The following is a 12824-nucleotide window of genomic DNA, read 5'->3' as shown; positions in this document are numbered from 1 at the left end:
ATCACATCCTGTTTGTTTATGGAAAAGCTTCGGGGCTGCGTTCTGAGTCTGACAGTGAAGTAACTTCTTGGACCAAAATGGCCTCTGGATATTAATTCCACTTTATTCATCGCTGCTCTCTGTATAGTAGTCTGAATAGATGACACTTTCAAATTGCCTGCAGCTCTGGGGAGAGAGACGATTCCCTAACAAAGCAGAAAGTAACTTCAGAGTATCTTCCACAAAGGCCTGGGCCGTAGGCAGTTGAAAACGCTCTGTTCCACCTTCTCTGTTTCTAGAGAAAATCATCTGGGTGCTGCAGTACGGCTCCTGGCACCTGGATCTCTAAAAGCGCTGATTTTAAAGTCACATGAGCAACTCTTTTGATTCCAGCTTGTTTGTTTCCATCAAAATACATATGAAAATCCTGGTGCAGAAAACTCAACATGTGCTGTAATACGGGGTGCACTTCCCTCCAACTACATAGAAATGCTGAATTTCTGTTAAATCTTCAAAGAACTGGTCCCAATAGCTTAACTTCATTCTTCTCTTATGATAGTTAAAAAAAACAATGTTTTCCATACGCTTCTTTTAAAAAGAGGCAGCTGATTAAGAGAACAACACGGCCAGCACCATTATACAAGTAATGTTATTGGGTTTTCTGAAGTTTTATAATTGTTTCTAGAACAATACACCCCCCCCCCCCCCCAGCCACCCCGAAGCAACTCTGCATTCATATTATATTTTCAACCTAACAGTGTCCCAAAGCCCGAGAGTTTCCTTGCTGAGAAGCTATCTTGAAGGTTCGGTTACTAATTTTTTTTTTTTTTGATAGCCTGTAGGGCAAACTGCTTAATTACTAGCAAGCCATCACTTCCTGGGAAGCCCATTTTTTCCCCAGAACTAATGTCTCCTAGCTGCTGTACCCAGCGTTTCTGCTCCTCCCTGTCTAATTAGAAGTTCATGTGAGAAGGCTTTCTGATTCAGTTTCAGCTCATTGAACAGTTGCAGCATTTTAGTGAGACCACATGCTGAGGGTCCCCCGTCAATATTTTATGAGCTAAGATGAGGTCTTTCCTGGAAGGTGTTTCTTCTTCCTCTTCTTCTTCCTCTTCCTCTGGATAATCCACTGAACCAACCAAACTTCCCTTGGGGGCTGTTACCGATGTAGCCAAGTGTGTAGTTTTGGAAGAGGCTCCATTGGCACTTGCCGGTGGTGTTGGGGCCACTACAGGTCTGCTCTTGGCGCTGCTTCTCCATCAGCACTGGCCGAGGGGGGAAGGAAATGGGAAGCCATCCGAAGCTGTTGTTCTGGGGCGGGTTTCCTTGTCTTCACTGTCTTTGGCTTTCTTAGTCTTCACACATTTTTCATAACATCTTCTGGCTTGGATTTTTCCACTGGTGCCACAACTGCTTTTCCTTCTTCCTCTTCACCTTCATTAAACCCCATTTCTTCACCCTCTTCCGAGGCTTTTGCATCTGCAAAATCTGTTACTGCGCAGGACAGATGGCACACTGATCAGGTTCTGATTTTGTCTGTCTTTTTCTTGCTCATAGTTAGTCTTTAATCCTTGGAATGTCTGAACATATTCCATCAATTCAAGTGATTTATAAGAGTTTTCAACTATACGTGCAGTAGAAGACTTAATATCTTCCATTCTTACAAATGCAAAGAACTCAATTACAGCTGAATTTAACAGATTGTACTAAGTTCCTTTATCCAGAAGAGCATGAAGAGCATTTACAACTGGCTCAAAAAGATTTCTCTTGTTGATGTAACGATTGTAAAATTCATCTTGAAGGCCAATTATCTGCCTCATAAAACGAAGAGCGCACAAGGCCAGGAAAGTGTGCTTGGAATTCATCAAGACCAAGACTCTTCTTAGCAAATACCTTGTTCATAATACAATTTTTATGTGATATGCATGATGTTCCATACAAAATGCTACAAGTAGCTCTGAAATTAAGGCAAGCAGCTATGCTGTTTGATAATTATCAGGACAAATGGTGCTGTTTTTGTTAGATCCAACTATATTATTATTTTCCCTTTTGTCTTCTGAAGTTTTGGTCAAATGTGGGGCTGTGAGGACATGCATACAATGGTTGGAGAAGAAATGTAGAAATTTACCTTTTTCAGTTTTATTAGTTGTAGCCAGCATGTTCTCTGGGTCAATTTGAGTACAGAGAAGTCCCATGAACTGAACAGCACCTGCTAGATCAGGATCACAGATCATTTGTTCAGTTACTACATTAATGAGAAGGCTATCATGGTCACTCTGTGGGCTTTTTGAATGACAAATTCTCAGGCTATGAATGGACTAAACTCTATTAGGTAAGAAAATTTATCTGTAGCAGTTGACCTGGCCTGCAAATCATCCATGCCCATTACAATTTCAAGAGCAGGAAGAATCCTGAACTTTGCCAAAGTTTTAGAAAATGCATCCCTGTTTTGAGGTTGTAATGTCAACTCACACAGTTTACCATCATGTGTTAATTGTGCCAAAACCAGACAGAAACTCCTCATCTTTCTGCAACATGCTATCTAAAATTTGTTGAATTAATTAAAAGATGTCAGAGCAGAAAGAAAATTCTCTTCAAAATGGATGGCATCGCCCTGGCAGGTTTGACTCAGTGGCTAGAGGGTTGGCTTGCAGTCAGAAGGATCCTAGGTTTGATTCCAGCCAAGGGCACATGCCTGGGTTGCAGGCTCCATCCCCAGTAGGGGGTGTGCAGGCGGCAGCCAATCAGTGATTCTCTCTCATCATTGGTGTTTCTCTCTCCCTCTCCCTTCCTCTCTGAAATCAATAAAAATATATTTAAAAAACAAACAAACAAACAAAAAAACGAACAGCATAGGCAAAACGATGTCCTGAATGTGCTGTATCCTGTAAGTCTGATGTACTTTCTACCTCCATTCAGAGTCTGTTATTGGCATAACTTTCTTAAATTTTGCAGTTTTGGTCAGGAATTCTCTATGCCTTTTGGCTGAGCCCAAGCAGGGTCACATTCAAGGCATCCAATGACATGGATGGTACATGCATCAGAAAACATTACCTCAGAGTTGCCTAATTTAGGAATAAGATTCCTCTAACAATTTCATGCACATGGTGTAAGCCTTCGGTGTTTTCTAGGGTCTCACAAGCTTGGAAGAGCTGCAGTAGTTTTCTAATGTAACCTTCATTTCCCAAGGCCAGGCCAGCTTTTCCCTGTGGATAGGTGAGGAGAGAGCTGAGGCAACTGAGTCAGCAATCTCTTCAAGTTTATTGAGTTTACATGTGGGCAGATCAGTCAGGGGACTGGTTTCAGGCATGTCTTCAAATCGTTCTTCTTCTGATTCGTCAGTGAGGCCCCGTGTGACTTCCACTGATAGAGCAGAGCCTTGAATGTAACCAGTTTCCCCCCAGATCCCATCACCACCAGCTTTTTCCTGAAAACGTAGAGCCAGATCCCAGTGTTCAGCTTCTGACCAAAGGGTTCCTGTCTCTTGTTGTTTCTGATATGCAGTGTTTGGATTTATGTTTGATTCCGAGAGTAGTGATCCCTGGGACGCGGCCCAACCAGCAGCGACATCCCCCTGAGCTCCTCCACGGAAGTGGCAGAGATGGCCGGTGCTTTGGTTGCCTCTGGCCGGTCTGCATTCGGGGCACAGCCTTCGCTCCCACCACCACCGCAACCAGTACACATGCGCCATCTTGATATAATTTCTGATAGGGTGGGTTTATGAATCATCTTGCTTTGTTTCATATTTGTCCCATGTGTTCTTGGTTCCTTCTTTCCTGTCCTCTCATAGATTATTATTTCATATTCCTTTTATCTCCTCTTTTGATTCTTAGCTATGCCTCTTTGTTTTATTTCAATATGCAACCTTAATATATCATTGTCAACATTGAATAAATATTACAGCACTTCCTGGACAAAGCAAGAACCTTAAAACACTACAATTGCATTTTATCCCTCCATTCTTCAGTGGTATTTTTGTCATGAGTTTTACTTCTACATGTGTTATAATACTTGCTATTATTTTCATTTGAACATTCAGACATCTTTTTAAAATTAAAAATAATCTTTTATATTTACCCACATACTTGCTTTTTCCAGTGCTTTTCATTCCTTCCTGTAGATTCCATTTCCCACATGGGATACTGTCCCTTTAGCTTAAGAAACCTGTAGAGATTGTAGTGATGTAAACAGAATGGCTTACTTCTTGAGCTTTGGATTTGTTGGTATCAAATTCTCTCAGATTTTGTTTGTTTGAGAATATCTTTTTTTTTCTTTCTCTCCCTCATTTTGAAGTATATTTCCACTGGCTATAAGCTTCTAAGTTGACATTTATTATTTTTCTTTCATCATTTTAATGATGTTATTCTGTTATCTTCTAGGTTTTCTTATTTCTGATTAGAAGTCAACTGCTATCTATGTCTCTCCTTCCCCTGCCCCAAATATAAAGTGTCTCTTTCCCCCTCTGGTTTCTTTTATAAGCTTTCCTTCTGTCTTTGATTTTTCAGTGACCATGATGTGCCTGGGAGCGATCTTTGTATTCATACAAAGTTTGGGATTTGCTGAGTTTATTGAATCTGTGGTTTAATGTCTTTTGTTAATTTAGGAAGTTTCTGACTATTAAGTCTTCCAATAATTATTTTGCACAGTTTTTATTCTTTCTTTGCCCAGTTTGTTTTCTTTCTTTCATTCCACATATGTTAGATTGTTTGATATTGCCCCCTGAGTTCTTAATATTTTGTTTTTAATCATTTTTTCTCCTGTGTGCTTCTGTTTAGATCAGTTATATTGACTTGTATTCAAATTCTCCAGTGGTTTTTCTTTCTTCTTTTTTTTTTTTCTGTGCCCAGTGTTCTCAGGAATTTAGTTCATTTGCCCTTCTTTGTGTCCATAGCTCTTCACTGTTCACTGGCTTTAAAGAATTAAAGCAGGAAAAGGATTCTCCCCCAGAGCTTCCAGAGGGAGTGTGGCCCTACAGACACCTTGATTTTGGCCTGGTGAACTAATTTTAGATCTGACCATCCAGCCAGTGTGGGTATTTTGTTACAGCATCCATCGGAAACTAATACAGCAAAAATGGAGTTTCTTTCTTTCCACCTGAATTGAAAGTCTGGGGTGTTGGTGCCTACGTGCAACCCTTACCAGTTTTCTAGTCACTATTGTAGAGGTAAGTACCGTGGAATAGGCAATGCAAATGAGAATGAGGAAGAGAGTAGCTTAGGCTCACAGGGCATGCCTGTGGGAGGCTGGGCCCCAGCTGATACACCACTTTAGAACAAAGGGGTGTTTCCTGAAATAACTGAAGGAGTGCTGCAAAGGACCGTATCTGTGCTCAGCTTGATTCCCACAGTTGACATTGATTCCCTGTTAATAGCTTAGCTGACAGACAGCAAGGGATGTGTAGGACTTTCATCCATAAATGGTCCTGAGCACACTCCACAGGAAGCCTGGTTTAGGGCCTTGGAGACTAGGGCAAAATTAAAAGTTGAAACCAAGCAAAGGAAAGCTCAGAGAGGAATTCGGGGAACAAATGTTCTTGAGCAAGGTGTTCAAGCCCTGAGTCAACTTTTGATCCCTGGGGCTGGTGAGAAGCCTGCGTCTGGGCTGTGACCGGACTTTCGGTGGGAGGCGGTGAGCGTCCCCACTTCTCATTTCACGGAAGCCCTGGGTAAGCCGCAGGGACTGTGGATGGGGTGTTGAGGCCGGGAGAGCGCCATCTGTGGAGAAGAGCAGACTCACGTTTCTACCCCATCTTCCCAGGGCCTCAGGCTGTTTTGAAACCAGCCGCTGCACTTCTCCAAAGGGTCGTCTTTGTTCCCGTGGCTCCCTTCTGGAATAGTCTCCATGTATCTATTTACCCAGGTGCATGTCGAGTGCGGCCTGGAAAAGTGTTGCTGGAAGTCACGCGGGTCATGTCTCAGGTGTTGGACTTGCTCTTGCTTCACCTCACAGTCTGTGCTTCATCTTATAAAGTGTATTTTCCCAGCGAAGGGCGAGGTGAGGTGGGGCCAGAGGAGGGTGAGAAGGAAAGAAACCCCCACCCTGTCCCACTTGGAGAGTTTAAAGTGGTCACGTGCTCCAATCCCTCCTCCTCATTCATTCATTCATTCATTCATTCATTCAACAAACGCTGATTGCGGACTTGCCTTGTGGCAGGAACTATGTTAGGGGATACAAGTATGAATAGGGCAGGTTCTCCCACTGCCCCCATCGCGGGTCCCAGCAGCTTGGCAGCCTCTGTTCTCCGGACTCTGGGCCGGGCCGCCTCCATGATGCCCAAGAGGAAGGTCAGCTCTGCCGAGGGTGCGGCCCAGGAGGCACCCAGGAGGAGGTGGGCCGGGTTGTCAGCCACACCTGCTCCTGCAAAAGTGGACGCGAGGCCAAAAAAGGCAGCGGGAAAGGATAAATCTGCAGCCCAAAAGGTGCAAAGGGAAAGGAAAAGGGGAGCAAAGGGAAAGCAGGCGCCAGTGGCTGACCAGGAGCCCACAGAAGATCTGCCTGCTGGGAATGGAGAAACTGAAGGTGGGGGAGGGGCAGGGGGGGAGTCCAGCCTCCAATGAAGCAGGAGAGAAAGAAGCCAAGTCTGGTGAATGGCACAGGCCAGGGCTCAGCAGTGGTCCCTGTCTCCCTGCTTGCACAATCCAGGGGAGTCGTTTTAGCAACTGTTCTGCACATGCAAGGCTTTTAGTAACTCTAGACACCTTTTTAAGAAGGAGGGAGTTCCACCTCATCCCACTTTTTAAAAGTGTGAATGCTTCTTTTTTTTTTTTTTTTTAAAGAGATGAATAATTTGCCGGTTGTTTATTTTTTGGCACAACCAGAAATAGTGGGATCTTGACTATGGAGGCTTTGACTGTCTTAGCTGTCAGCCTAACTTTCCATAGATGGGGGTCGTTTTTATATCCCGTAATACAGAGCATACTACATGGCAGTTGGGAGTCAGCCGTGCGTTTGCTATGTCTTGAACATTTAAAGTTGCTTCTATGCGCATGTGTTTGGTAGAACTGTTTCCTGAAGAGAAGCACTCCTGGGTGTGGGCTCTCTCCCTGCCAGAACGTTGTGCTTCTGTCGCATCTTTGGTTGGCCGTCCAGCTTTCCCAGTAACTTTGCTAATGTGCTGTGAGCGATTGAACATGTGATTATGTAGAATAGAGGGTATTGAATTGTGAATTAGTGGAGCGGGGGGGAGTATGAACAGGATATAGTCATTGACTCGGGGGAGTGCAAGGTTTAGAAAGATAAACAGGCCTATTTTAAAGTGGGTGGAGTGGCAGGGAGAGAGAAGTGCCTGCGTGGCGTGAATGAGGAGCACCTGCATCCGAGTCCCGCCGGGCTCAGGGAGACATGGAGGCTGGCCGGACCGCCCATTTCACAGCTGAGCATAGTAAGGCTCGCAGGAATCTGTGGCCGAATTAGGCCCGAGCCGCTGGGAGGGAGGGCATTGCTCCGCCTCAGGGAAGGAAGTCTGGCTTCCTTCTCCCAGTGAGACTTGGGTGACTCCCTGGGAACAGCACAGCCCCAGGGGACCAGGAGAGCTTCCAGAAGCAAGAGGATTCCCAGGAGGTAGGTGGGAGGAACAGATGGAATTCCTCAGGCGGCCACAACATGAGGTGCGAGGGCTTCCAGCACATTCCCCATTGGTGGGGCAGCAGGAGGGGAGGAAGGTTAAGAAAGACCATGATTTTGTTGCAGTTTTAGAAAACTTTGCTTTTCCCCAGTTCCACACGCAGGCTCCAAGCACCTGATCACGGTGAAGAGGCTTGGGCCTGCGTGCTCATTTCATTCCTGAGTCCTCCCTTTCTCTCTCTCTCTCTCTCTGACTTCAGAGTTAAGCAGCTTGTTCCACGTTGTGTCTGGAGTGTGAACTCTGGGCTCTGAGCTCAGAGCCCAGGTCTTGGCTGTCACACGACAGAGGCCCAGGAATGAGAGGAAACCCAGGGATCCTGTATGAGGCCAGTGCGCGGGGAGTGCACTAGCTGCTATTTCCTGATCCCGTATTAGGAGCGTTAGCTTCTCAATCCTCACATCTCTCTGAGGACAGCACAGTTATTGCCCCATTTTACAGGGGAGGAAATCGGGGTACAGAGATGTGAAGTAACTTGCCCCCGGCCCCCCAGCTGGTAACGCGTGGGCCGGATTGGAATCCACATGCGCCAGATTCCAGAGTCTGTACTTGCAGCTGTGAGATGTAAAGGATGGAAATCAGCTAATGCCACAAACCACTTTGGGACATTCTAAGTCGGTGGTTCTCATCTGGGGCAGCTTTACCGTCCGGGGGACATTTGGCAGCGTTTGGAGACGGTTTTGATTTTCGCAATTGGGAGGGGGTGCTACTGGCGTCTGGTGGGTTAGAGGCCAGGGTTTCTGCTAAACATCTGGTGCTGACTGGACAGCCCCGCAAAAAACAATCAACAAAATGTCCATAGTGCCGAGGTTGAAAAACCCGGTTCTAAATTTAAATAAATTCCAACACGTTTAGGAAACATAGCCTATTTTTCCATCCGCTGTGAATTCCTTAAAGGTAAAAGAATCCCGATTCCAGTTTCCTTCCAACTTCACTTTGCTCCTTCCAGAACCTTTGGGCAATGAGGCCATCGGCTCCTGTCTGTGCTCCCCCTGGGGACAGATGGTGTGAGAGCCCATGGTGGGCCCGCCCAAGCCCCCAGACCTGGCCCAGACCTAGGAGCGCACCTCGCCAGCCTCCAGGTCAAAAGCATGAACTCTGACCCTGGACAATGCCAAGAGCAGGGCTCCTTGGAGCTGGAGCATCTGTTTCTTATTTGCTGGTTGTTGGTGTTTCTCAGGAGAGTTAAGCCTTTTCCAGTGTGAAGAGCTTTTTGAATAGTAAACTGCAGCGGGCTGCTGGGGCAGGCCATACCCCGGGCATACTTGCTCTAATTTGCACAAAGGCACGGAATGAACTAGCAAAGACCCAACACTCCACAGAGCCCAGGCATGAGTAACTGAGTTTTTGATTCTTTTGATTGGAAAAATATATCCTGATCCCGTAACTCAGCAGTTCTCAACCTGTGGGTCGCGACCCCTTTGGCGGTCGAACGACCCTTTCACAGGGGTCGCCTAAGACCATCCTGCATATCAGATATTGACATGACGATTCATAACAGTAGCAACATGACAGTGATGAAGTAGCAACGAAAATAATTTTATGGTCGGGTCACAACATGAGGAACTGTATTTAAAGGGCCAGAAGGTTGAGAACCGCTGCCGTAACTACTCTGAATTCAGCAACACATGAAGAGGAACTTACATTTCATTAATCAAGCAACATCCATCCCTTTGAAACATGGTAGTGTCGGAGGTTACTTACTCAATCGAATGACAGGGCTCAGCCTGCGTGGATTTGGGGACTCTTGGCAGTGGCTCCAAGTGGTCCCAGGAGTCTGGGGCTGCAGGTGAGCCAGTCCTGCCCTAGATCATTGTACACAAAGGTCGCTCTATTCCCTAGCTGAAGAACTTACTTTAGGGGCAGAAGGCCAGTTGGCAATAGGTGAACATTTTAAATATTATTACAGAATAAAAAATTCAAGCTTTAAACATTTTCATTCTTCCCAGTTGTTTGGAAAAAATTAAGCCCTTGGATGAAAACCAGAGGCAAAACGGCATGTGAGCCCCTCTCCCACCTCCTCTTGTCCTGCCCAGATCTGCTGCAGCTCTGTTCTCCTTGCCTTTGAAGACCTTCAGTTGTTCTATAGGCTAGCACCGTTCTAGAATACAGTTAGGCGGCCCTAACTGGCTTGGCTCAGTGGATAGAGCGTCGACCTGCGGCCTGAAAGGTCGCAGGTTTGATTCCGGTCAAGGGCATGTACCTTGGTTGCGGGCACATCCCCAGTTGGGGGTGTGCAGGAGGCAGCTGATCGATGTTTCTCTCTCATTGATGTTTCTAACTCTCTATCCCTCTCCCTTCCTCTCTGTAAAAAATCAATAAAATATATTTTTAAAAAAGAATACAAGGTGGAGTGGCTGGGGTGGCTCAGTGGTTGAGTGTAGACCCATGTACCAAGGGGTCATAAGTTTGATTCCTGATCAGGGCACATGCCCAGGTTGCGGGCTTGATCCCTAGTAGGGGACGTGCAAGAGGTAGTCTATTGATGTTGATGCATCAATGTTTCTATCTTTCTCTTCCTTCCTCTTTCTCTAAAATCAATAAAAACAGATTTTTAAAAAAGGATACAGGGTGGGATAAGAGTAGATTTACAGTTGTTTGTATGAAAACTAATGGAATACTTAATAAGTAATAATAATACAAGAATAAACTCAGTTTCACATACTCACATCTGTAAACCTACTTGTGCCCCACCCTGTATAATGCAAGCCATGTATGTAATGTAAAATTTTCTTTTGTATTGTTGGAAATCCTCACCTGAGGATATTTTTCCATTGCTTTTCAGAGAGTGGGAGGGAAGGGAGGGGGAGAGAGAAACATTGATGTGAGAGAGACACATCAACTGCTTGCATCCCAAACTCTCCAAGACCGGGAGTGAACCCCAAAACCCAGCTATGTGCCCTTGATGGGGAATCAAACCCATGACCATTTGGTGTACAGGCTGACACGCCAACCACTGAGCAACATTGGCCAGGCCAGTAATGTAAAACTTTCTAGTAGCCCACATTAAGACAGTAAAAAGAAAGAGGTAAATTTAAATTTAGCAATATATTTTGTTTTATCCAACATATCAAAATAGTATCTTTTCAACATGTAAACAATATTTGTAAAGTATTGATAAATACTAGAACCAACATATGTGCTGACATGAGCCCTGCACCGTGAATGTCTTACATGATATATGAGTTGAAACCAAGTGTCATCCCACCAAAACCAATTTCTGTGTAACAAAAAGGCATTTTACATGGCTTCCATTTTAAAATCTAAATGAACTGAAGCTAAGGAGAATGTACACTAAGTGCCTCAGTCACACTGGCCGCATGTGGAGTGGCCACCGTCTTGGACACACAGCTCTAGACCTTCACGTGTTTGAACTGACCTGTGTCCACCCCATCACTACAAGCCAGGGGTTGGGAGAGAAGTTCTAGAACCTTCTTGTGCCACATTAGAGCAGAGCTGTGGTCGTTGTCGGGTGCTTGCTCCCTTCATATTCCCTGTGGCGAGGAGTGTAATCTGTCTTGGGCCACACACAGCTGAAGGCCGTTCCCAAGCAGGCTGGTTTTCAGGCGGGAGGAGGGGTCACCTGACTCTGACCTTGTCTCCAGGAGTGTGATTTTCAAAAGGATGAAGACAGGCAGACCCCCAAGGAAAAATTTCCTGGGTGGAAGTCGGGCTGAAGCTGAGCAGGGAAGAGGGTGGGGGGGGCTCCATCTCAGGGAGATTCACCCCCACACTTGGAGGAAGCGCTGTGCTGTGGTCAAAGCCGGGAGGAACAAAGAGGATCTTTAGAAAAACACGTTCAGGCGGAACAGTTTAATGGACCTAGAGCAGCACACCCAGGGTCCACACAGTGACTACGCATCATTCCTGGGCTGCAGTTTTCTGTCTTAAACGGAACAGTCCGGTCTCTCCCGATGTTAGGTCTTCAGCTGAAGTTATTTTCATCTCTGAGAATTTCTCCCGAGCTGCTTCTGTCGTGAAGGATAAAGGGACAAAGGTTACACAGCTGCCCAAAGTCAGCTCAGTGTCTCTTTAAATACAGCCCTTGCCTCCAGGCTCGGCCTCTTCCTTTTATGGAGGAGTCTGCAGCCAGAGGGGAGGGTGGAGAGCAGCAAGTTCGCCTGGGCTTGCGCTTTAAAATTTTTATTTTATTTTATTGATTTCACAGAGGGAGAGAGTGATAGAAACATCAATGATGAGAGAGAATCATTGATTGGCTGCCTCCTGCAGGCCCCCCACTGGGGAGCAGGCATGTGCCCCGACTAGGAATTGAGCTAAGGAGAATGTACACTAAGTGCCTCAGTCACACTGGCCGCATGTGGAGTGGCCACCGTCTTGGACACACAGCTCTAGACCTTCACGTGTTTGAACTGACCTGTGTCCACCCCATCACTACAAGCCAGGGGTTGGGAGAGAAGTTCTAGAACCTTCTTGTGCCACATTAGAGCAGAGCTGTGGTCGTTGTCGGGTGCTTGCTCCCTTCATATTCCCTGTGGCGAGGAGTGTAATCTGTCTTGGGCCACACACAGCTGAAGGCCGTTCCCAAGCAGGCTGGTTTTCAGGCGGGAGGAGGGGTCACCTGACTCTGACCTTGTCTCCAGGAGTGTGATTTTCAAAAGGATGAAGACAGGCAGACCCCCAAGGAAAAATTTCCTGGGTGGAAGTCGGGCTGAAGCTGAGCAGGGAAGAGGGTGGGGGGGCTCCATCTCAGGGAGATTCACCCCCACACTTGGAGGAAGCGCTGTGCTGTGGTCAAAGCCGGGAGGAACAAAGAGGATCTTTAGAAAAACACGTTCAGGCGGAACAGTTTAATGGACCTAGAGCAGCACACCCAGGGTCCACACAGTGACTACGCAATAGGACGTGGTCAGTACCTCTACTGACCTCTCTGGGCCATTCCGGAGTATTTTAGTTCTTAGACACACCCCGAACAGGCTTAGCATCACACCGCCTGCTGCCCCGCGCAGCCAGCGTCATTTGTCATCGCATCTGATCTCAGTGTTTGCCATATTATTGGATATCCTGTGGAACAGGATCTAAAAATACGCCCGTTTTCTCCTTTAAATCAATCCTAACCTTACAACTGGGGTGGCAACCAGAACACTGCTGGTGCCTCTGCTTTTCACTTTCAAGCGGAGGTGATGATATCCAGCTCCCACCTCATGCTGGTCTCGGTCTGTTTGCGCTCGGCTGGGTGGTTGAAGAGTATATTTCTAAGTTAAAG

General features: G+C 46.2%; 2 pseudogenes; one reads left to right on the top strand and one right to left on the bottom strand.

Moving 5' to 3' along the window:
* Positions 1 to 1938: 1938 nt before the first annotated feature.
* Positions 1939 to 3663, bottom strand: LOC102771930 (annotated as a pseudogene).
* A 2585-nt stretch (positions 3664 to 6248) lies between these two features.
* On the top strand, positions 6249 to 8611 carry LOC102771650 (annotated as a pseudogene).
* The last annotated feature ends 4213 nt before the right edge of the window (positions 8612 to 12824 follow it).

The sequence above is a fragment of the Myotis davidii genome, unplaced genomic scaffold, assembly GCF_000327345.1.
Source record: "Myotis davidii unplaced genomic scaffold, ASM32734v1 scaffold238, whole genome shotgun sequence".
Taxonomy (NCBI): Eukaryota; Metazoa; Chordata; class Mammalia; order Chiroptera; family Vespertilionidae; genus Myotis; species Myotis davidii.
Note: the sequence above shows the minus strand (reverse complement) of the source record. Positions and strands in the feature narration are given on the sequence as shown.